Here is a 23,922-nt window from a genome sequence, read left to right as displayed (position 1 = left end):
ACAACAGGGGGTAGGTTTTTTTTCAAAGGGCAAAGAGTCTCTCTTTAACCACAGAATTCCTCTACCTATCTAATTTCCACCTATTGAAGAAAATTCCCCAGTTTTGTTCAGAGAATGGAGTTTCACCGTCATGACAATTTGCCAATACTTGGTTAAATCAGCACTTTCACCAGGAGACAACATACCATTTCTAAGATCTCATGGCAAAGCTGCTCCTAAGGCTATCATAGAGATTACTTAGTTGGCACCAGCTAGGACAAAATTATAATACACAACTGGAACTGCCATGTGATTCTTGCAAGCCAAAGTAATCTCTACCCTTGCATCATCAAATGTACCAAGCAGGAGGTCATGTGATGGGTGCTCCAGACAACGTGGGGGAGGACAGAAGTAAGGAGGATGTTTTTAATTTATGTAGTTAACATATCTGCAGTGGGCACCTAAGAACTGCAGCTGCTTTTCTGCAGCCTCTGTGAAAACCTCTTTGGGGAATTGGCTGGATGGAGAGGGGATGCAGAGGACAGGAATGGGCCACATCTGCCGCTGCTAGATCAACCTACTAGCAGGTGGTCACCACCACCCAGTGCTGCCAAGCTTACAATTTTGAGCATCTTGTGTGCAGTAAAACCTCTTCTCATGGAGGATCAGCTCCCACGTACCCACTCCACCTAGCATTCTAGATTTAGTTACCTTCTCCCACCCTTCTGCCTCCCCAAACACCTCGGAAATAATGACTATTGTCCTCGCAAAACTCCGGCGCAGTCGGGAAGCACTGGCTGCCCTTCCTTTGCAGAGAGGGACCTAGGGCACACAGACTAAGCATCTTGCCTCGGGTTTCCCCAGTGCGAATGTGGCAGATTTCCAGCATCTAATGCTTTAACAGCAGGATCATCTTTCTACGCCCAGGAACAGTTTGGAGGGGGAGCAGCGGGGAACTCCACGGGCTGTATGTCAAACCCTCCTCCGAGGGTTTTCCCTACAGGCAGACGGCAAACTGGCTCCCAGCTAGCAACTCATCACAAAATGAGAAACATGTTCCCCTTCCTGTCTCGTTCGGGGCAGACCCGTGTGTTAGCTGTTTAGCTGTGTTTACAGGTCCTTGGGGCTGGGCCTTTGTTTTTTCAGATTCTTGCCTTCGCACGATGGCAGGCACACACACAGATAAAAACATCAGCCCAACGCTGAACTCGCGAGCATCGCTCTGGTTTCCGGCAAGCCAAATGTTTGGGCTATGCGAGGATCCTTGGTCGCTGGCAGCTGCCCGTCTGCTCTCCCTCGCGTGCCCCCGGGACCCCAGGCACCCACAGCCTCGCCGGAGCTCCAGCACAGGATGCCCTGGGGCGGTCCGGTGCCCGCAGCGGCGAGACACTCCCGGTCGAGACCTCATCGATGCATTCAAGGACAGGAAGCGGTTTTATCAGAGGTAAGAGATTGCAACGTAGGGGGAAGGAGCATTAGCATTTAAAAGGGAGAAAACCCAGCTCAGTGAAGAATCTAACATCTATGTCCCAGAGTTAAGCCTTGAGAGTCGCTTCATATTAACAGCAAATGGTTGTTTCTTCCTTCCAGGGCTGGGGACACCACTGCCATCCTGCTCCACCCATCCCGTGTCAACACGGGAAATGCAGACCCAGTCCAGCCACCGGGCTCATTCTTTACTCCTCCTACTCAGTAGGATATTACAAGGCCACTAAATTAAATGGAATGCTCATTAATTCTTCGGCTTTCAACCCTTCCCTTCCCTTCCCAAGCAGTACCTCTTTATAGATTTCAAACCAGTTCAACAATGCATGGTTCTTGTGGTGTATGTGTGGGGTTTGAAGCAATATTTAACAACTAAATTAGATATATGTGTAAAATATACACAAGCATGTCTACATATTAGGTGGGATGTTATTATATAAAGGCAAGAACAAAGACCATTTATATTACAGCAGGCAAAACCAGTATACAGATTTGCGCACAGGTACATTAGTTATAAGTAAACTAACTGCTCAGGCACTTTATGCAGCATTCTTCATGAATTCATATTATGCTCTCCATATTCTTTTAAATCCCATTTTATGCTAGCCATATTATTTTTAATCCGTGCCGTTTACTAGGCCTTAGTGGAAGTGGTCTGCACTTATGCTTGCGATGAAGTCTCTACTGCACGGCCACGTGTTTGGTGAAGGACTGTTCCACTACGCTGAGTGGGCAGCAGCAAGTACACGCACTAAGATCATCATCACTTTAGACATAGCACAGTGTGGCATTAGCTCAGTGTCCTCGTCGTGTGTCTGTGTTCCTTGCGAGTAAGAAGGAGCTCACTGGCTAGAGGCCAGCACTCTTCAAACCATCCTGCAAATGGCCTAATCAGAGCTGTGATCTGTTCTGTATACTCAATTTGTTGAGTCACATCAATTTGTTGAGTTTCCTCTCCCATTAGAAATATATGCAAGTGCCATTTTCTAAACATATTAGCTCTCTTCAGGCAAATTTGTTGTGTAAACAGAAAGACAAGTGACTGGACATTGCATTCAAGAAAACGATGTTCACCATGGCATAACTTCTTTACAACTTCACCAGTTTTGCTACCCTCGTTTTATATAGCTATACATATATATATATATATCTTATTTCATGGTACCATTTTAGGAATTGTGCTGTGACATCTTTCCTAGACAACTGCAGCTTAATTGCAACCACAAAATAAAATGGTATGCTATGCAGGGGAAGGAAAATAATCTCTTGAAATAATTAGAAAAGGCTGCACCTTCTCAGCTGAGCTGGAAGACCCACCCCAATACCCAGAACACCAATGGGGGTAACCTCAGGGTTGCCGAAGGCACGATTTACCAGTAGTCCCACCACGATCCTGGGACCTTTGCTCAATTACAGATCAGAGAGCGTTGCCACCACCAGCAGTCCTCCAGTTGTGCCCCCCGAGCCACGACTCCTGCTAGTACAGGCCCAGAGCTCAGAAGCCACCCCACAACCATCCCACCATTCCCCTTTCTCCTCCATCCTCCCTGGCTCTGCCTCGCTCTGCTGCCCATGAGGAAAGACAAGCTGTCCTCAAAACTATTCCTAGGAGGGCCCAACTTGCAAATAAGGAGGGCGATATAACTGACTTTGGTGCAGGTTGCCAGAAACAACAGAGGCAGAGTAGCTGCAGGTAACTTAAAGATCAACACCAAGCACTGCTGTAGACATACCCTTTCTCTTGAATTTCCTGCCAGTATCTTCTGTCGGCCTCTCCCCATCACATCCATGGAGTACAGTCATCTCGACTGCTACTGTCCAGCCGAGGTGGCTGATTTTGGACAGGGCTCTGCATGCTGTTTGTGAAGCAAACCATTAAATAGTATTTTTCATAGGTCTGCTGCCTCCCAGGATGTTTTCCATGCCACCATGCGCAGCTTGCACAAAGGTAAAAACTTTCAGCTTTCTTCCCTCTGCACAGTAAAGACTTCAGGCCAATACGTGTTCCTTTTTGGGTTACAAGATCACAACCAAGCTGCCAATCATCTGGCCAAGAGGGTTATGCAAGAGTCAGGTTTACAGTACAGTTGTACAAATTTTATAGCACCACAAACACTTTAACTACCATGATGCTTAAAACTCAAGAGCATTTGGAGAACAAGGAGAGTTATTCAAGCTCCACACCACTTTGGCTGCATGTTTTCCAGGTGTATGATTTCACCACATGGAAAAACACAGCCATTGCCAAAGTGAACTCATAAAAACCTTTGATGAGTAAGGTTTGGATAAGCACAAATCATTTGAACCGACAGTTGGTTCAATTCTCAAAGGGGTTTGGCAGACATAATATAATTCGTGGTTTCACACACAGGCCATTTTTCCCCCTTCTTTCCCCCCCCACCCCAAATCTTCACGAATTCGGAAGATGTTGTTCTAGAAGGTGTACTGGGCTGGGTTTGCTCTGTTTTTCTTTTCTCCCAAAGGGCTAGGCACCACACTATTGCAACTTAAAGCCATTTGGGGCTGTGAGTAAGCTAGCAAACAGGTTTTCCAGAACTGTGTTTAGATAGTTGCATGATCTGCCTAATGGACAGAAAAAAAAATTTAAACCCTGGGTCTCTCACCACCCATTTGCTAGCAGGCAGGTAATATAAGGCAAACGCTTTAACAGTCTCTTCCTCTGACACATTTGGACATGTTATTTCAAGATGTGTGGCATCATTTAAGGCTGTGCCATGAGATAACGCAGTATTTACATCTCTGAGCTGGGAGCAATATTGCCACAGCTTTCAGACATTATTGACATAATATTTTATTTGATAAACAATCTATCAGGAAATTGTCAAACTCATAACTGAGGCAAAGCCAGGGACTTAGCATGCCTACACGGTCCAAGAGGCAACAGAGATAACATTAGAGAGCATAAACACGAAGACGACGACTCCTGTTCCAAAGAGCTTACGTTAAGCCCCTGCTACAGACGAACGCGTGCGTTTAGCTTATGCAGGCTGTTCTCTGCCTAAACAGGTAGATCAGAGAGACCGGGGAGTTATTCCTGATTAACCTGCTGTAAGCAAGAGCAAAGAAGAAAAAAAACCCAAAAACCCCCAAAACCCCAAACTGGAATGAAACTTTCCTCCCTTTACATAGACAATTTACAGTTTGCCAAGAATCAGCGACCTTTGGGCATGCGGATGTGTCTGGGCTAAGGGAATCCTGTGTTCTTGCACTCCAAGATGCGAATGAGGAGGAGGTAGAGATTAGACTTTTAACTTAATTTCTGTAAGACAAATCATAGTTTTCAGTCAGCTTTAAGCATCTCATCTTCAAGCCACTATGTCATCTCGTACTCGGGTGACCAGACTGACAGCAAATCAGTAGCTGTTTTCCCATTTCTCACTTTATGACTTTTTCCACAGTTCAGAATAATTTACAAACTGCTGCTTGCTATTTGTAACTTGTTAACGTACCGACCGAATCTCGAATGTTCAAACTGCCCGAGAACAAAGCGTGAGCGGTCTCAGCGGGTGCCTCTGTCCCCTGCTCAGACCTACAAGGGAGAAGGAGCTGCAGTGGCAGAGCACGGATTTGGAAATTCGCTTTCCATGAAAGCTCTGCCATATTTCATTAAAAGCTTTTCTGATGAACGCTCCTGTAAATTCTGTAAATTCATGCCTGTAAATTCACTGGATGGAATAATCATGGTTAGTAAATGCAACGAGAGAGGCAAACTGAATCACCTTTCTGTTTGCTTTTTTTTTTTTAATTTTTAGTATTTGCACAGTTTGTCATAATCCTCCCCTTCTTTCCCTACACAAATAAATCAGATTTCCTCCTACAGGAATTCCGTGGATGTGAGAGGAGGTGCCCTTACGCACGTCACAGGCCAAGAGGAAACCAAATACGAAGTACGCACCACCATCCCCAAACGCTGCCATCGTGCTACGTCTGCCGACAGCAAAGCCAGCTCTCCAGCACAGCCACACATAATGGCGTTACAATCTCCCTTATATTTTAAAATATCCGTGTATTCTGGGCAGTTATGGACCTCAGGCATGCCACTTTAAAACATACACCGAGTTCCTCCACGTAACCCCCGTGCCACAGCTGGCACAGCTGCTACGAACTGGGCCATCACCCTTTCCCTAGGACTTCACACCGACATGCTCCCGCTGCCTTCGCTCGAGCCCCGAAGTCGTAACATGCTTCCACGTTCGGCTTCTTGGTTTGTTTTTTAGCGATCAAGCTCACACAAGCCTAACGATTCCCTTCAGTTTTACAAGCATGTTCATGTTTGCTGTCAAACGCATGAGTTAGTTTTCTGGAGGCTATTGCAAGAGAGCAACCATTAATTACTGCAACTGCACAAAATGCCTTTTTATTCAGAAACGTATTTCAAAGTGTTTTCAGTGATTATACCATCACTTTCCCAAACTAGGTAGCCACTGGAAGACAGTTTATCTACTCTGAATTAGCAGAAGGCTGGTGTTATTTTGATTTCCTATGGAATATTATTTCTTCTGCCCTCCCCTTTCCCTTCTGTGTGAACTGATTTTTACCTTTTTTTATTTTATTCTGTGCCTTTAAGGGCTTAATAGATTTGCAAGCACAAGGAAATATCTTTAAGGCTAGCAGAAAGGCACATTTGCTCATTACTGAAACTTTGCAACACGATTTGTTTCAATAGCGAGAAACTCAGAAGTATGGTTTCCAGTGCAAGCCCTTGGGAAAGGTGCTTCCCTTCATGTACTCGTGGTGGCACCATAGCTGATTGCTCAGAAGTTTGGCTTTCAAACACCTCGCAACTGCGGCTTTCAACAAATCTCAACATTTTTAAATGCTATCTAATCTGATGCACGCTTCTGATAATCTTTCACTTAGCTCTAAACTCATTCAAAAAGGAGTTCAGAGCCAAACGGAGCTCTGAACTCCTTCAAAAAAATCCCCCCAAAACAGCGCTCTCTCTCAGAAGAGACCCCAACCCACCAAAAAACAAAGAAAAAGTTCAGAAAACAGGTCTGCTTCATTCCAATAACTTTCTATATATATAAAGTTAGCAGAGATAATAACTATATATATTTATAAAAACTTTATATATGTATATATAATTAGCAGAGAAAAATCTTACAGCCCACAGCAAGTTGTCCCTTCCAAGGGATCTCACGCTTGCCCTCATGCAAGCTATTTCTTTGGACATCACTGAGCTGCATAGGTCTGTCCCAACATGGTAAATAAGTGCAGGCTTAATCCCTGAATGATACCACATTTCACAGAAGACCTAGTAACTACATAAAATCATATTTCTCTAATTTGCTGTTAATCAAGCACCAGAGAGTGAGTATTTAAACAGCTGAGACCAAATCCACCTTTTAAAAATTTGCTTCCACCAACAATTAACTTTGTAAACTTTTCCTGTTGCCCTTTTGCAAGGGGAAAGCACTTGCTTGGATCGCAACGAATGAAAACTTCGGCTTTTCACTCTTAGGTACGCACAGGGAACAGAGGACCCTTTATCTCAGCACGCTAGAGGCTCAAAACCTTTCAGTTTTGAGTTTGAAGCCTGGTTATTGGACAATTGAGACCTCATTTTTGCCATTGCATAGATGATGGGTGGAGATGACCTACAAGTGGTGGCTTTGAAAAGCCAGGTATCCTCCCTCCTCAGCTGCCGTACGCATTTCTAAATACACGTTACAGAGATGCGATACCATCCCAGCAGCCACGGTCACACCACGCAGCCTGGTGACAGCTAGGCTCATCCAAACGGCTAACTTCTTTCAAACACAGGATCACTAATGCTTCCTCTGAAAATTGCCCCCTAAATTTGGCTCGCTAAAGCAATTTAATTGATGCCATGGTGTCCGGTCTCTTTCAACCGCGCTTTTTCTTGGTTTGTGTGAGGTTCTCAACCCTGAAAGTGCACGTAGTGACTTCCTGGATTTCATTTCCATCTAGTTATTTTTTTCCTCTTTTATTTATGAATGAAAGTATCCTCAGGCAGAAGGTGTTGTCCAGATTAGAAGCAGGCAGAGTTTCTCAGCTCAAACTTTTATCCCTGCCCAAAGAAAACAGGCATATTTGGGTCAACAAAAACACTGCAAATTTATGTTGGATTTGTCACTTCAGCTGAAAAAATAAAAGTCATCAGCCTGAGAGTGCTTGTACATTTTCCATCTGAAATTAATAAATTAATTTCAATTAACAAGAAAAGATTACAAGCACATTAGTGAAAATGAAAAGAAGCATTATGTATCGAGTCAAACAATATATTTCATTCAACCAGAAACGATTCCTTTCTTTGGTCCTTCCACTAATGTTGTCATCTTCTCAATTTTTTTAACGTTTTCCTCTCAGCTCCTCAGAGCAGACGGTTCAGCTTGCTTTGTTCCCTGCAGCGTTTCAGCTCCTGCCTGTTCCAGAGCAATTTGTGCTTACTGGTATCAAGACAACTGGTATTTACAAACCAGAAGGAGCCTGGGACTCTTGCTGGAGAGAAACATCTCCTGTAGGCTAGCAAGATCATGGATAATCCAACAGGTTATAAACCAGGATAATATAATGCCACAGTGGAAGGTGTTTTCTGTCCGTGCCCAGCCTGCCAGGAGCAGGACGGGCCCCTCTGCACATGAAACCTCCATACTCCAGAACATTTTGACTCATTCCAGTCAAGCAAATAGTCCTTAACACACAAAAGAAAAAAAGAAGAAAGGTTTGGTTCCCCCTTAGCCACTGTCACCAAAGGGTCAGAAGCTACTTAAAATATATAGATGGATCTGAAGGAGTTTAATGGTCTGTGATGACAGATACAGAGACCCTCCAGCAGGATGTCACAAAAATTAGAGTGAGTGCTCTACACGGAGATGTGGGAAGAGGGATCCCTTCGCTGATTCTTCAACTAGGTGGTCAACTAATTACCGGCCAGACGGGTGCTAATGCGCTCAGGAGGGCTTGTTGCATTGAAGTGGGGCCTTTAACACACTGCCCGCAGATACCCAGGGATGGGTTAGATGCTGCCCATGCCTGTGCTCCAACTTTGATTTCACATATACGCTCAGCTGAAGATGCCCAGCTCTGAGCTGTGACTCTTCCCATCCCTTGAGACATGGTAGGACGTGATACAGATCCACTGGCCTCTTCAGCAGTGCCCAGGAACATTTCTGCTTGGAGCTTTGCTCTTTTAGCAGCAAGCAACTCTAGCCCACTCAGCTAGGCGCTCTGGGTTAACCAGGGCCCCCTCACAACTGTAGGCCTTGAACGTTGAACCTTCCCTTAGTAGCTACGTTCTCCTGCATAGCCACTAACACAGCCTCTCCTGGTTGGCATGGGCTCCACTCTTGGATATGCAACAGAGAGGGACATGCGTTTGAGGAGGTCTGGGCCACAGTAAGTCATGAAGGAGGGGGAGACTGGACCGCTAATGTCCATTCACAACGCTTTCTGTAGATACACTACTGAGTAACTCTTGCTCTTCTGCTTATAACCCATGAGAGAAACAACAGGCGCTCCAACACTTTTCCATACACCTCCACCTTTCCAGCAGAACCAGTTGAAATGCTGTGTTGGAAAGAACTGGGAGATGCATGTTCTCTTTCTGCATAGTACAGCAAACACCTTTAAAAGAAAGCAAAACCCATCTCTGAAACAATAAACACAGGCCCTGTTGAAGATGTTCAGAACAGCATGAATGATTTCTCTAAGGTGTGTGACTCTGTCGGAGGCTTCCCCCAAAACATCCACAAAGACTGCAACACAGCAGATGTGATCAGAGCAGCCATGGTGCCACTGGCCTGGCTTGACCATAGAGGAGCACAGTTAGAGGAATATTTGCATGTCCAGCAAAGTCTGAGACAAGGTTTCTTGCAAATCTTTGATCGGCATGGCCCTACTCATAGCTTCTCAAGAAGGTCTCTTCATAAGAGAGAAAGCAAGATGGAGAGAAATACTTACATAAGAAGCATCTCCGGGACCCAATTCTTACCACATCCCCTTATCCTCACTACGACCTACCCATTATCTTACAGCCACCAACGCTGCGCAAAGCTGCATTCCACCATGGCTTGCTGAATTACAAGAGACCACGTCTGAACGTGAAACAAAACCTCACAATCTCAATAAGCACCTCAACCTCTCACCACGACAAGGTTTGGCCTGGCAAGTTGTTGTTCAGTTTAACTGAACAACATCACAAATTACAGTATACAGCCTTTCTTTGAGACCACACCCTGAAAGAACAAAGAGAATTGATGTGCAGCAGCGTGACAGAGCCGGACAGTGGAAACCAGAGAATAATTTCTATCACACGAAAGCTGCAAATCAAAGTTTAACCGGTCTAACCAGCTCCTCTACATTGCATCAAGAACACAAATCTAACACCACCCCAAAATTTGTGCCCTCACATCTAAATTCCTGGGTTGCCAGCACTTACTGCATGTCTCAGGTGGAACCAGCAAAAGCTCTTGCAAAATTAATCTTGACCCAAGTGCATAGACTATAAGGTGGTAATTCACCGGGATAACTCAGAAGTCAAAGGTTTGTGGACTGGCTTGATGGAATGAAACTTGCTTCATCAGAATTCACAGACCAAATTCAGATCCTTGAGCAAACTCTACATGCACCCAATGAAATCAGTGGAATAACAGAAGATTCATGGCAGAATTTGACTGAGGACGGTAAACATTACTGTCTCTACAAGCAGCAGAATTTTACACAAAATCTGACTTGCGGAGAGGTTTTGTGGGACATGGACGGAGACAGAAGCACTGTGGAAAATTAGCATGCGATCTTTCTCTGACGGATATGATACAATATCCAGAAATACACAGGTGGATAATAGCCCTATTAGAGGACAAAAGAAACGACTCCAGCCACACCTCATCCTGCACACCAGAGAGACCCTCCTTTAGCAAGGTTTTGCTGACTAAACAGAGAAGTTCAAACACCAGTGATCCAGGTAGAAGCCAGTCTGGCTCAATGGTTCCTGATATACTGTTGACCCAGAGCTAAACTAATTAACCCATTTCCTTTTAAACTATTCTCAAATACTATTTGGCCGTGTCACTCCACACTGGAGAACACCAAAGCAGATTAATTATGCTGGCAAGCGCTGTTTGACTTCAAATTACACCGAAACCATGTAGACTGCAGAAGGTTATCTCCCCCCAAGACAAAAGGCCTGATTCAGGACTCGGGGGCAGCTCTCCTTTAAAATCAGTATAGGGCTACAAGTCCAAAAAGCCGAGTAACAGAGAAAAAGTAAACTTATTTTTGGCACATAGGTCAGATTCATTTTGCTAACTGTCCCCCACCGACGGTGATGGGGCCAGATCGTGCCCAACGAGCCCGTTACAGCCTCGGCTACGGCTCAGACCCGAGCAGGAGGAGGGAAAGGCCAGAGTTATTCTCCATCGGTGACAACAGCCCAGAGGCACAGCTCGGCGAGACTTTTAAGTAGCTAAAACGCTAAGCACTGAAGTGCGATTCCGTCCCAAAACTTCCTGTGGGTTACATTTGCACCTCAGTTTCTCTACCTGTAAAATAATAATTACCCAACACACCAGTTCTTGTAGGACTTAATTAGCACTTGTCAGGCTCTTAGAGATCCGCAAGGGAAGAGGAGCTCTGCACCACAAAGTACTAATTAATGGAAGAATCCTTTGTAACAGAGTATACAATTCTGTTGTTGTCAGATCTAATAGAGTCATAAAAAAACAGGGCTGGAAGGGATATCAAGAAGTAACCTAGGCTGTCCCCCTGCCCTGAGGCATGATCAAGTATATCTAAATCATTCTTGATAGATGAATACCCCTAAATCTTGGGATGCTCAAACTGAGGATTAAAATAGGTAAAGATGGATTCATACTACATGCATGTTTCACTCTTTGGCCCTACTGAATTGAGACAAATTCTCCCTCGCATGTGGCCTCACAGGGGGCCTCGCTTTAGTGCTCTCTGTACTGGCCTGAAAGAAGCTTTACTGCACTCGCACTGAAAACGTATTGCAAGGTCTTTCCAACTCATATTATTATCCAAGCTAGTGCAATAGAAAGCTCCACTTTAACATGCAGTCCCCAAATCTCAAAATCTGAATCAAGGAGGGACACAAAATGGAAAAAAGACCTCCAGATGGGGAATGGAGCACAGAGGTGTTAAAGGATCTGCTCAGGGTTACATGGGGCTTCAGTGAGAACCAGAAATTCAGCGCAGCTCACCCAAGTCTCACACGCATGGCTGGACTGCAGGACTTCCCTTCCATAATGCCTTCAAATCATTTTTATTGCATTCTTCCCACTTCTTCTCTCCGTCCTTTCTAACCTCGAGGGTCCATCTAAAATACAGTTCGGCCTAACGTATAATTCAGATGTGGCTACTGAAGCATTACATGGCCTTAACTGTAAATTTCCTTGTTTTTTTCTCCCCCCCTCCTCCCCCCCCCCCTTTCCCCCCCCCCGTTAACTGAAGTTAGGCAGGTCAGATCAGGAACATTAGCTAAACAAAGATTTTCAGGGTTTTTTTTTCTTTTCTTTAATGCTTTAATTGTAAAAATGTGTCAGCTCAAGCAGCCTTTCCAAGACATACATGCAAAGTACAGTAGGAGATACCTTTTATTTGGTTAGCTTCATGCAGGAAAGCTTTTGAAATTTATACTTTCTTCATCAAGCTAGTGGATAAAAGCTAAGCCAGGCAACTGATACAGCACTTCAGAAGTTTATTAAATTAACCAATTAAGCTGCGGCAGTATACAACACACAGAGGCCAAGGCAAACAATAGAAGGTGGAAGGCGCTCCTGGGGCTGAGCTGCAGTCGGAGATGATAGTGTGGTGTCAGCACTTCCACTGTGAAGCTACTTCAGCGCTATTGTGGGAGGCGTAAAAAAAGCTTTAAACCACTGATTTCAGTCATTCTACGGGATTCCCAAACATGCCCGGGCAGATGGAAGAGCAAGAAAACTCAAACCGGTTTTTACCGATTTTGTCACCTGAATTAGAAAGCAGGTTTGGCACGGAGAGAAAACAGGTTGGCACGTCCCACAGGGAACGGATTTAAGAGCAGTTCTCAGGGGCTCTGCTGTGCCAAGCATAACGGAGCCCTCGGTTGCTCGAAAATGCTACCATAATGGACGTGACTGATCAAATACAGCACGTTTGCCCGGGCTGAGATGCACCAAGTAACAGGAGGTCTCGTGCAGCCCTACACAGCACCATCATGCAAGGAGGAAAACAAGACAAATCACAAAAGCACCAAAGCCCTATTGACATGCAGAGTCAAACCACAGAAGTGTAACCGACTTTAAGATTTGTCATGTCTTAAACCATTAAGTAAGAACAAAAGCAAGTACTTTTCACAGCAGGGAGCATTGAGCATGAACCAAACTCCCCAGAAGTTTTAGGTGCTTGACATTACGTTCAGACCCAAGTTTTGCAGGTTATTCCTTTCCTGTCCAGCCTGTGAGAATCCTTCGGGTAACAGAGATTCACTCATTTCACATTACATTTTGCAGCACGTGCAAACCTGTTCATTACGTGCAAACCTTTTCACACAGCCCCAGAACAACTCACTGTGGGGGGAGTGCGAAAAAAAAAAAAGAAAAAAAGGCCAATAATGGAAACACTGACACAACATTTACTGTAACAGCATGATCAGCAGCAACTATAATTCTCCTTCAGAAAGTTACACCCACGCTGCTTTCTTTGGCCTGTATACCTTGTATATTGCCTTGGCCTAATTGCTTAATTTAATAAGCTTCAGAAATATTTAGTCGCCTGGCTCAAAAAGTTGGACACGATTTAGAAACGGGTAGCCTGGTTTGTGACCACAAGCTGTTCTGGGGCTGGCACACGCACGCTGCAGCGCGGCATCCCGCTCCTGCCTGTGCCGGTTGCTCCATTTCCTCTCTGGAAAGCAAATAAACCCAGCTCCATCCCCGGCAGCGCAGCCCGGTCGCTCTGGGTAGGCAAGCGGCTCAACAAACGCATCGCATTAGCTGGACACACTTAGCTTCCCAGGTCCGCGACAGAGTTTCAGAGAGGCTGGGGAACGCCGGGAGGACACACGAGCATTTCGGAGGACCCGGGATGCCATGGTGGGTACACGGACCGGCCCAGGACCCAGGAGACCCTCTTCTAGTCTGGTCTTTGCCAGTGACCTACTACATGACCTTGAAGAAGCCACTTCGTGTGTTTTTCTTTCCCCTCTTACCCTTTTTCTCCTTTGATTATAAAGTTTTCCAAGTGATTGCATCATCCTGTTTGCACAAAATATGCATTTGCATAACGTCTAGCACCACAGGGCCCTGATCACAGCTGGGCCTTCTAGACGTGACAGTTATGAAGAAAAATATTAGCAAACTCAGCATGCTTAAATGCCCATTATGGGTATTTTGTAACAAGCATTTCTTCATTAAAAATTCTGCTATGTTGTTTCACCAAAGGACAGAGGACAGGAACGAAGGGGAAGGTCCTGGCTGGAAGATGTTGACTGAGGCCATTTCTTGCAGGCAGAACCTGAAGGCCACATGCGGAGACAGAAAAGGGATGGGCTATGTTGTAAACTAACAGTGAAAATCCAGAAGAGCTGGCTGGCAAAGCTGCCAGCAACGCAAGGTATTAGAAAACATAGTTCTGATATCACGATAAAGACATTTTTCTATTCCAAGTACCAGTCTCATTAGGTCACCTCCCAGGACATTGGTGCCTTCAAACCCAAATGCTTCTGTTCAGCCTCATGTGGACACACAACCGCATCCCAGCCTAATCCAAGATTGTCTTTTCAAATCATTTCTAATGTTAATATTATTTCTACCCATGGTACCTCCCTTCACACCCACCTCCAAAATGGCTAAGAATCAAATAAAGAGACAGAGGAGATAAAAAGAATTAAGACAAGAAGTGACCAATCTTCCACACCCCAGGTTTGCAGCTGGCAACTATCTTCAGTAGAAAGCTGCAAAAGAGGCAACTGAGCCAGCAGTGGCATCAGCAGGAGCCTCTAATTCTGGCAGCAGCAGTGGCAGCGCCCCAAGGACAACACTTCGGAGGAGGGGGGCCAGTGGCAGCAGCCTGTCAGGCCGTCCAAGGACCCGGATCCCCTCCCCATTTTCTGACGAAGTGCAACGACACTCAAAGCTGCACCCAGAAGTTTGGCCTTGCAACCTGGAGGAGAGGGTCAAACCAGCTGTGATGCTGATCCCCTTCCAAAACACCACACATCTCCTGAAAACGGAGGAGGGAGCACGGGGTGGGCAGCACATGCCGCTTAACAGCGAGAAAGAAACAGCATCAGCATCAATGCTCCTTTTCTACACCCATTCCCAAAGCTTGGATTTTGGCCTTTGTCATGTGAGCTTAACATGCAAATTGGGTCTGAATGAGGCCATTCCACACAGCCCAAGAAACAACAATGAACATGCAAGTTATCATCATGTCTCTTGTGACTCCTGTGGGTGCCCAGGCCCTCTTCTGCAAGGCACCCACCTGTGCAGGGGTGAAGACCCCCACCCAGTGCTAAGCCAAACAGATTGAAATGCACCACCATGAAGCACCTTGCTCGAAAGTTCATTAAACCAGTGTCAAACTCGAGCTCTCTTAATCTTCAACTGCGGTCCTACATCCTCGCCCTCACTTCCTCAGTGCTCGAGCCAAGACCAGATAGTTGCTGACCAGCTGCCACTGAGCTCAAAGGAAACACTTCCATGATTTCTGCAAAACTGGAGATTTCCAGAGCTGTTGCATATTCCCTGCACGTGCATCATAGCACAGTGACTTGCATTAATAGCACTCGCTGTCTGACAATTGTCGCTTCCAGGGGTTTTAATCCCACATGTCGCAATGTCGCACTACGTTTGGGTATTCCCGCTGCCTGGAACAAACCCCCCAAAGCCTCTGCGTGCTCAAACTGACATTGAATGCTCTCTTCTTGCTCTCAGCACCTTGCTTTTTGCTGCTATTTTGAATTTTTAATTAAAATTCAAGGGTCTTTCCTTTTAAACAAAGGAGAAAAGAGGTTGCAATGTGTAAAACACTCTTGCCCTTTAACGAGCTGCAGCACAGCCAGCTGGGGCAAGGCGGGGTGTGATGTCAGATTGCTGGTGCTTTAACACAACAGGGCTGTTTCCCCAAAGTATTTCTCTAACTAAGCAGAACTCAAAGATTTCCTTCTCCAGCAAACACCTGAGCCGAAATGACTCACCCACTGCGTCAGCAACTGGCCCAGATCTCTCAGCCCTCGAGCCAAACCTATGTACATTGCTGAAATACTGAGAGGTGAATTTTCCTTCTGTGCTTCTAAAAAGGGCTGTCCATCTATATTTGGCAGAAAAAGTAGCCCTCTCCCCATCTGCTTTAGTGCAGGTGAGGGGATGACTGGGGAAAAGGATATTTGTAAGACTAGCCATAAAGCAAAGTCATTTTTTCAAGCTCATGAAACATTATAATGCATCCATCTCTAATCAAATCACTTTTCATTTTTTCAGCCTGACTTCCTTCAAAAATAATGCATATATGATCATGGTGTGCATGAGCACACATCCCTAATAACTTTTGAATGAGTTAGTTGCTTTCAGCTGGATTCGAGAGAGAGGCAGGAGTTTCCAAGCTGTCATGTTGCTACAAGTTTTGCAAAAATAGGCAGGTGGGTAGCAGAGAGAGCTCCCAGAGACTGCAAAGCTGCAGCGCGCGTTCACCCAGTGCTGGGCACCAGAAAACAGCATTATAAAGCCAACACAGCTGCAGTGGAAGGTTACAGTCAGCCAAGGACCTAGTAACAAAAGTCACCAGTCAAGAAACGAATGGCCTTCAAGACATCGCACTCAAAAGAGCGGACAGGACAGCCAAGTACTTCAAAGGAAGCCTACAAGCAAAAGTACTATTAATTTTAACTAAATCCTGGGCTGGACACTCCTCTCATACCCGTGTAATCATTAATTTCAAAAGAGTGACTTCTGACATACCCCACGGTAAGCCCCAGATCATACAAATCCACTCTTTATTGCCCGCATAGTGCCATTTGAAATCAATAGGATTAGTCATAGCGGTAAAGTTAAGCACGTGTGAAAGCGTTTGCAAGATTGAGGCCTAAGGCCTGATCTAGGCACAGCTTTTGTACTTGAAGAACTGGTTCACTTAAAGGTTTGTTTTGTTTTTGGTTTTATTTTTAAAGAAAACAACAGAATAATTAAAGCCATACAACTGCTTTAAAGTGGACACGTTTTTATTACTATAACGGGAACTTCCACCAGCACAGCCGCTCTAGCTGTGCTCACACTTTAGGCAGCTCTATCCATGCGGTTAAAACAACCCTGAGTTTTGCACTTTGAGCAGCTCAGCAAGGAGATGCAAGCCCACTATTTCCACTCAAAGCTGCCCAGATAACTCAACCATGGGAGGCACACGGCAGAACAAGCAACAGATTGTAGGAACATTTGTTCTGGAGCTTGCCAAAAAATGGATTTTTTTTTTTCCATGATTTCCTTCCTATCCTTTTTTCCCCACCCCTTGAGCCCCACAGGAGGGGGTAGAAAGAAAAAAAAAGGGAACCCCCCCCCCCCACACACACACACACAGACCCCAACCTTGAGAGCTCAGATTTCACGCATGCAGAATTAAGGACAGTGGAAAAAGTCAAGATTGTTCTGCGAGAAGACAACAAAAGGGAGCCTCTGCTCTAAGGAAAACCCCCCAAACTTTGGGGGATGCTGCTAGGAGCGGGGGAGCGCAGGGAACAGACATGTCCGGATTGCTAAGAGGTTAAAAAAATTGTCACACTTTCAAAGAAAAAGAAAAAGACAAAAGGCATTAAGAGTAAACAGGAAATTTCAGAAATCTATTTCACTCAAAGTAGCAAACATCTGGAATAAATTGTCAACAACTTAGGACCATCAAAGCAAAGTATTAATGAGGTTAAGAGGCAGCTAGGCTGGAGAAGGAGACTGAGGAATACATTGACAAAGGAGAGAGGTGGAGCCCAGATAAACCTAGAAGCACCAGGCTCGGTAGCCTGAAGGGCTTTGTTTTTCTCCCTGCCCAATAATTCCTTATCTCCTCCTTGCTCCAGGGTTAAAATAACTTCTTCTACCGCCTTTTTTTTTGTTCATGGAAAGTAAACAATACTTTATGCTAGTCAGTCTGTGCTGGCATATGTGACATGGTACTTCAGTGTTGAGCCTCCAAATTTCTGAGTTTAACTCAGGAAAGTACAAGAACACATGCTACCCTTTCCACCGAGTAGAGCTTTTTGAAGTCTGGACTCCTTATTCCTCCCTTTCACCCTCCAAATTAAGGATTCTTCTGATTTTTATTACAAAATGTTTCCTAAAGAATAAAACCCCCTTGTCCCTCTAATCAAAAGGATTTAGTAAATATTCCTGTGGATTCAATAACTGTTTTTTTACAGACTCATTTGTTTTAAAGTAATTCAAAACAGGCTGAAGAACACCTTTAAAGATGTCAAAAAACAGTAGGCATAAATGAATAAAGAGTATAAGAAGGAAACAGCATGACTTATCCCTTAATGTCCAGATCCCTCTCTAGAGGGGATAATCAGAAAGCTATGTTGGCTCTTAGTCAGAAGAAGAGAACGGTCTCCCATCCCCGCCTGGACTGTTATTAACTATATTGGTTGCATTCATGGTCACTGAATCCCAAGATCATCTTTTAAAGGATGTTATTTTCCACCTCCCATTATTGAGCAATGGAACATTCATAAAACAGGAGAAGGAAACAACAGAAACAGAGAAAACAAAGCCTCCAAATTCCCCCCTCTGCCAGTTAAATTCAACTGAACTGAGGATTCAGCATGGCATTGAGTCAGACACGGCAGGACGTACGCACACACGTTAAAAAGCACGCTGGGGGGGAGATGGACAATAATAAAACACGTGCTTACCCGTCCTCTGCTCCAGCAACCACCAGCAAACCTCAGCCGAGCCCGACAGAGTGCGAGAGGTTTCAAAGATACGGAGATGCTGTGGGTTTCTCAGACCAGGCGGCTGGATAAGCGATGAAGATACTTCTACCAGCCAGTGTATTAGACACATGAGAGTCCACACCGGGCTCCACTGCTCGCCCAGCAGCACAGAGCCGGCCATGCAGCTTGTTAGCAGCTGAGCACCAAGGTCTAACGAGCCGGGGCCTGATTGACAACACCTGCAGGTCTTTGTGGTCCTTGCAGAGGACAGCTTAGGCTTTGCTTTGCTCTCTATGGCTTCGCTGGTAGCCGGTCCCAACTCCCTGTCCAGGCAGCAGCAGGGAAGGCTGGTGGGCACTTGGCCACCACAAGCCACCTGCACCTCCTTGTCCCAAGGCACCAGGACTTCATTTTTAACCCATGGCAAGAGGAACCTGCCTTGGTACTTGCAAAGCACCGAAAACCCTGCTTCTCGCTTCACCACTTGCGTTAGATGCCATAAAGACCCGCAGCAGTTAAACTGCCCAAAGCCTCCACTTTCTCTCTTTTAGACCTGGGAGAAACAGGGGCACAGGGGCTTTGAGGCACTCCGCAGTTTTCTCCTCGCCACCAGAACGTAACTAGAGCCAGCGGCGTGGACAAAACCTGGCCAAGGCCTTGCCGCGCGGGCCAGGCGCGCCGAGCGGGACCCTGCCGGAGCCTCGCTGCGGGAGCGCCTCGTCCATCGGCTGCACCCGACGCAAGGCTGACGCACACGAAACGCGGGGGATCCTCAGTGCTACGAGTGAGCAGTTGTTTTTTCAGGGACCAAGGGGCGCGTTAACGAGCACACCGCGTTGTAGCGGCTGGAAGAAGGTGCTAAGCTTCCTCCGGTTACAGGCAGAGCCAGAAGGTGAGGCAGGCGAGGGGGCAAGTCAGACCCTGCGGCCACGCCAGGCTCGTCCAGCCTTTCCCGAAGGGGCGGCTCGGCGGCGTTTCAGCAACGCTGCTGTTGGTGCAAATTCAGGTGACCCGCCACGCTAGCTTAAAGCAACGCTGCTTTCCTCGAGGATTTTCATAATTCCAGACAAAACGCACACCCGCACAGCACTGCTCCAGCACCCTATTCACCCTAGAGTTATTTTTCCAGGTATTAAACCCTGTCACAGCCTTTACACTCCCGAACAAGCTGGGAGAGCGGAGACCTTTGCAGAAGTAACTAATTGCTGTTCTACAAGAAAACTTGATAGCTGCTATTTCACTGCATCCTTTTAAAAATATAATAAAATCAAGGCTTACCAGCAGACTCATGGAGATGTCCCTCCTTCCAGCCTGGCAAGAGCCCCTCATCACTGCACCTGTGGCCTGCTCCAGCTCCCCCACCTTAAAGGCACAAGGCAGGAGAAGTAACGTCAGCCACCCTTTTGCCCCATTTTATGTAAAACTGCCTCTTCTGGAGCTCTGCAAGCAGCGTTCACAGCTACCCAGTTTGCTGAAGGGCACGTTCACAGTGGGAAATCCATTTTGGGTGGGTATAAGCATTATTGCAGGCTGACTCGGAGAGAGGTGGCCGTCTGTGGTTCATGGGTAACACCTGGCTGGTGACCACCTGAACAGAAGCAGTTAGATTGACGTGGAAGGGAAGTAAGGCCCGCAGGTGTGATGCTGCAGGTTAAAGACCAGTGATCTAGAGTGCAGTTAAATGAAGTGTTCAACACTAGTTATCGTGGCCAAAATCAAAGGACATTTCAAGGATGAACAGGGAGGAGGAGATTGTCCTGGGGTCAGATTCTGCCCAATATTAACAACTTGGAGGGCAAAATAGAAAACACATACGATCTACTGGTGATGGGCAGTAAGCTAAGGCAACTTATGGGGAGTTTGGAGGACAGGGTTAGAATTCAGAATTGTCTTGCTATATTGGAAGGGAGGTCCAAAATCAACAAGAAATTCATTAAAGACCAGTGAAGATCATTACATGTTGGATGAAAAAAAATAAAAACAAAAAACCCCAAGAAAACACAGGCACAAGGAAAGTCCAGAGAATAACTGATTAGGTTTAGTCCCTCAGAAAAGCAGCTGAGCTTCAAAGTGAAGCACCAGCTGATCATGAGTCAATACTGGGAAGCAGCAGAGTAAAAGGCAAGTGTCACTGTGGGATGTGTTAAAAAGCTGCTGTATGTAAGGTCACAGAATCACCGATTTGTTGAGGTTGGAAGGGACCTCTGGATATCATCTAGGCCAACCCTCCCGCCCAGAGCAGGGTCAGCCAGAGCAGGTTGCCCAGGGCCCTGTCTGGTTGAGTATTGAGTAACTCCGAGCATGGAGACTTCACAGCCTCTCTGAACAACCTCTTTCCAGTGTTTGACTGCAGTCACTAGAAAAAAAAGCATTTTCTTATGTTCAAAGGGAATTTCTAGTATTTCAATTTGTGCCCATTGCTTCTTGTCCTTTCTCTGGATACCACTGAGAACAGTCTCACTTTATTTTCTTTACTTCCCCCCTAAGGTATTCATACATATTGATAAAATCCCCCCGTGCCTTCTCTTCTTGAGGCTGAACAACGACAGCTCTCTCAGCCTCTCCTCATACGTCAGATGCTCCAAGCCCTTAATCATCTTAGTGGCTCTTCACAGGACTCGCTCCAGTACAGCCATGTCTGTCTTGTACGGGGGAGCCCAGAACTGGACCCAGCACTCCAGATGAGGTCTCACCATTGCAGAGCAGAGGGAAAGGATCGTCTCCCTCACCCTGCAGGCAATGCTCTTTCTAATGTGTCACAGGATGCTGTGGGCCACCTTTGTTGAAAGGGCGCATTGCTGGCTCATGGTCAACTTCTTGTCCACCACATCTTTTTCTGCAAAGCTGCTTTCCAGGTAGTCAGCCTCAGCCAGTGCCGGTGCATGAGGTTATTCCTCTCCAAGTGCAGGACTTTGCATTTCCCTTGGTTGAACTTCATGAGGTTCCTGCCTGACCATTTCTCCAGCCTGGTGACGTTCCTCTGCATGGCAGCACAAGCATCTCATTTATCAGCCACTCCAACCAATTCTGTATTGTCTGCAGACTTGCTGAGAGGGAGCTCTGTCCCATCATCCAGATCATCAACAAAAATGTTAGACAGTAATAGTATTGTATTTTCACATAGAAAACTCACGCTTCAGGCAATCTGCACCTTTTTAACATTAGTGGAAGTTCAAGATGTGTCCTCAGATAATCCGTGTCGGCACACCACCGACACAACAGAGGTAGAGGGGAATCAGAGCTATGGAAGTTTCAGGGGTGGGAAGAGCAGGCGATGGAGGATCAGAAGCAAGAAGAGTTACTAAGAAAGAGAGAGGTCTGCCATAAACTTTTTGCCATGTTGCCTAGACACATACATAATCCTCCCTGCTGCTGAATCACAGGGGAAGGGGTTTTTTGTTTTTGTTTTTTAACAGATAAACCCTGAATTAATTATTCCATTCTGGCTGGTGCTGGAATTTTGTGTCCAAGTTGGCATATCACGTTTTAAGAAAAATATACACAAATTTAAGGTAATCCTATAGAGAGAAAAGAAGAATTGGAAGTGTAGAAAAGCTCACTTAGAGGAAAAGTTGGAGAAAAAAAGTGTTAAGAGAAACTAAGCAGTCTTCCTCTATGCTAATGTTTATTACAAAGAGGATGGAAAGGATGAAATTGGCTCAATTTGCAGACAAAGAGATTTCAGGTAGATAGTAGAGAAAAATAATGTGTAAGCATAAGGCCAGCACTTGAATAAGGTTTGCTGTGGACTTGCAGCTATCAAGAAAGCACAGATAGGTCAGACAAACATTTCTAACAGGGATGCTGCCTCCAAGCAGGACAGACGGGAACTCACAAGAGCCCTTCTCCCTCTGCCTTTTATGACAGTGTATTTCAAAGGCTGCCGTACCCATTTGCAAGGCTTCAGAAAGACTTACAGGATTAAACTTCTAAGTGTTAATAGAGAAGATTATCAAATCTACACTGTTTCTTTGTGTTCCTCTCGCCCCCACTTAAAATAGTAATTGTTTGTGAAAGGGCTAACACTAAAGAGCAATTGCCAGGGTTCATACAAGTTCAGTTCCCATCTGATAATTTAAATGATACTTTGGTGAGAATCTGTTTTAGTGGAAATAACCTCAGCTCTTTGTTCCCTTTGTTTGAATCTGCATCCAAAACCCATAAGTATGATGGCTCCATGTCCCCAAATGAAAAGGGGATCCAAATGAAATTCAGATTGATAAGAATTCTAAGAACAAGCCTGTGATATTTTCATGATATTTATCGACCCACCTTATAAAAGGGCAAGGTCACAGCTCCAGATTCTCTTGCACAATGGCCCAAGAGGCAGAAGTCCAAATGAGCAACAAGCTTGGTGGTGTAGTCCCACCCAAAGGTCTCTAAGTCAGCCCTTTGCAGTAGGTACATGCCTGCTGTGCCACCTCTGAAATGCAGTTGTCATTCTGAGATGGATAGGAAAAAAAGGGAAAGGATTTTGAAAAAAAATGCATGGATGAGGAAGTAGCAGTAAAATTGCAAAAAACCTGAAGGCAAATAGGAAGGGTCATGTGGAATTTGGACCTTTATGTAGCACAGAGTCATGGGAGCTCTGGGTGGTTGAGCACTGTCCGTGCACACAAGCTAGGCACACACAGAGGGCCTCGCAGCGTGCAGCCTGTGCCTGGGGCTGGTCCCCACCAGGAGCTGGAGGGCATTTGGACTGAATCTCAGGCAGATTCTCATTTAGTTTCCTCCAAAAACAAGCCAGTTTGCTCAAGGTCAGTGGAGACAGTCAAGCGATTTGCTTCTAAAGTGCACTGCTCCCAACCAGATTGCTCATCTAAACACAGCCTGGCTCAGTGTAATCCGCACTGAGGTGGTCTTGGTTTCCATCCTCCCTGCCAGCTCCATGTTCCTGCCCCATCTGTTGCTGCCAGAGAGCACCAAGGGCAGACTGTTCCTCTGGGGGAACAGGAGCCAACCACAGCAACACAGCTGGCAGGGCAGGGCCGGGCCTTGCCAGCCAGGGCAGTGTCCCACAGTACCTAAGTGAGGCAAGCAGGGCAGAGCCAGAGATGGTAACTAGCTTCAGCCACAAGTCCAGTTCATCGGGCAGCTTCTTGGTGAGGAGGCAGGTCTCAGGTCAAGCTGGGAAGTCAGTCTGCAGTTGGGGCCCAGTGACAGTAACCAGGGTCAGACACAGTCCAGCAATTGCCAGGCAGGTGCACAGGGGTGAGGCACGTCCGAGATCAAGCTGGGAAGTCAGTCCACGGGTCAAGGTCCATGGCCAGGCACAGGCATGGCTATGACTGAGCTGGAGACCAACACTCCTGCAGTGCAGCTCAGGAAGGGAGGGAAGGCCCAGGGCTGAGCTTAAATGGGGCACCTGGGCCCATGAGCAGAGGGTGTGGGTGGAGGGCCCAGGTGAGACTGGTCAGGACCATTAAGGCCTGTCAGCACTCTGAGGGCCCTGGCAGTTGCAGACAGATGACAAGACAATTCAGGGAGCTGATCTGGCTGAAGAGCAAGGAGTTTTCATCTTCATCAGCACCCTGTTTGTGTGAGCAGCAGTGCTGACA

The 23,922-nt window shown here is 46.0% G+C and overlaps 1 long non-coding RNA gene across 1 annotated transcript; it reads left to right on the top strand.

Annotated features, from left to right (window-relative positions):
* The first annotated feature begins 998 nt into the window (after positions 1 to 998).
* On the top strand, positions 999 to 5,997 carry LOC112987393 (uncharacterized). The gene is made up of 3 exons (XR_003260262.2): positions 999 to 1,423; positions 3,360 to 3,412; positions 5,306 to 5,997. It is a non-coding gene; the product is annotated as an uncharacterized LOC112987393 (long non-coding RNA).
* The last annotated feature ends 17,925 nt before the right edge of the window (positions 5,998 to 23,922 follow it).

The sequence above is a fragment of the Dromaius novaehollandiae genome, chromosome 19 (genome assembly GCF_036370855.1).
Source record: "Dromaius novaehollandiae isolate bDroNov1 chromosome 19, bDroNov1.hap1, whole genome shotgun sequence".
Taxonomy (NCBI): domain Eukaryota; kingdom Metazoa; phylum Chordata; class Aves; order Casuariiformes; family Dromaiidae; genus Dromaius; species Dromaius novaehollandiae.
The sequence above is the reverse complement of the archived record's forward strand: the minus strand, read 5'-3'. Positions and strand labels throughout refer to the sequence as shown.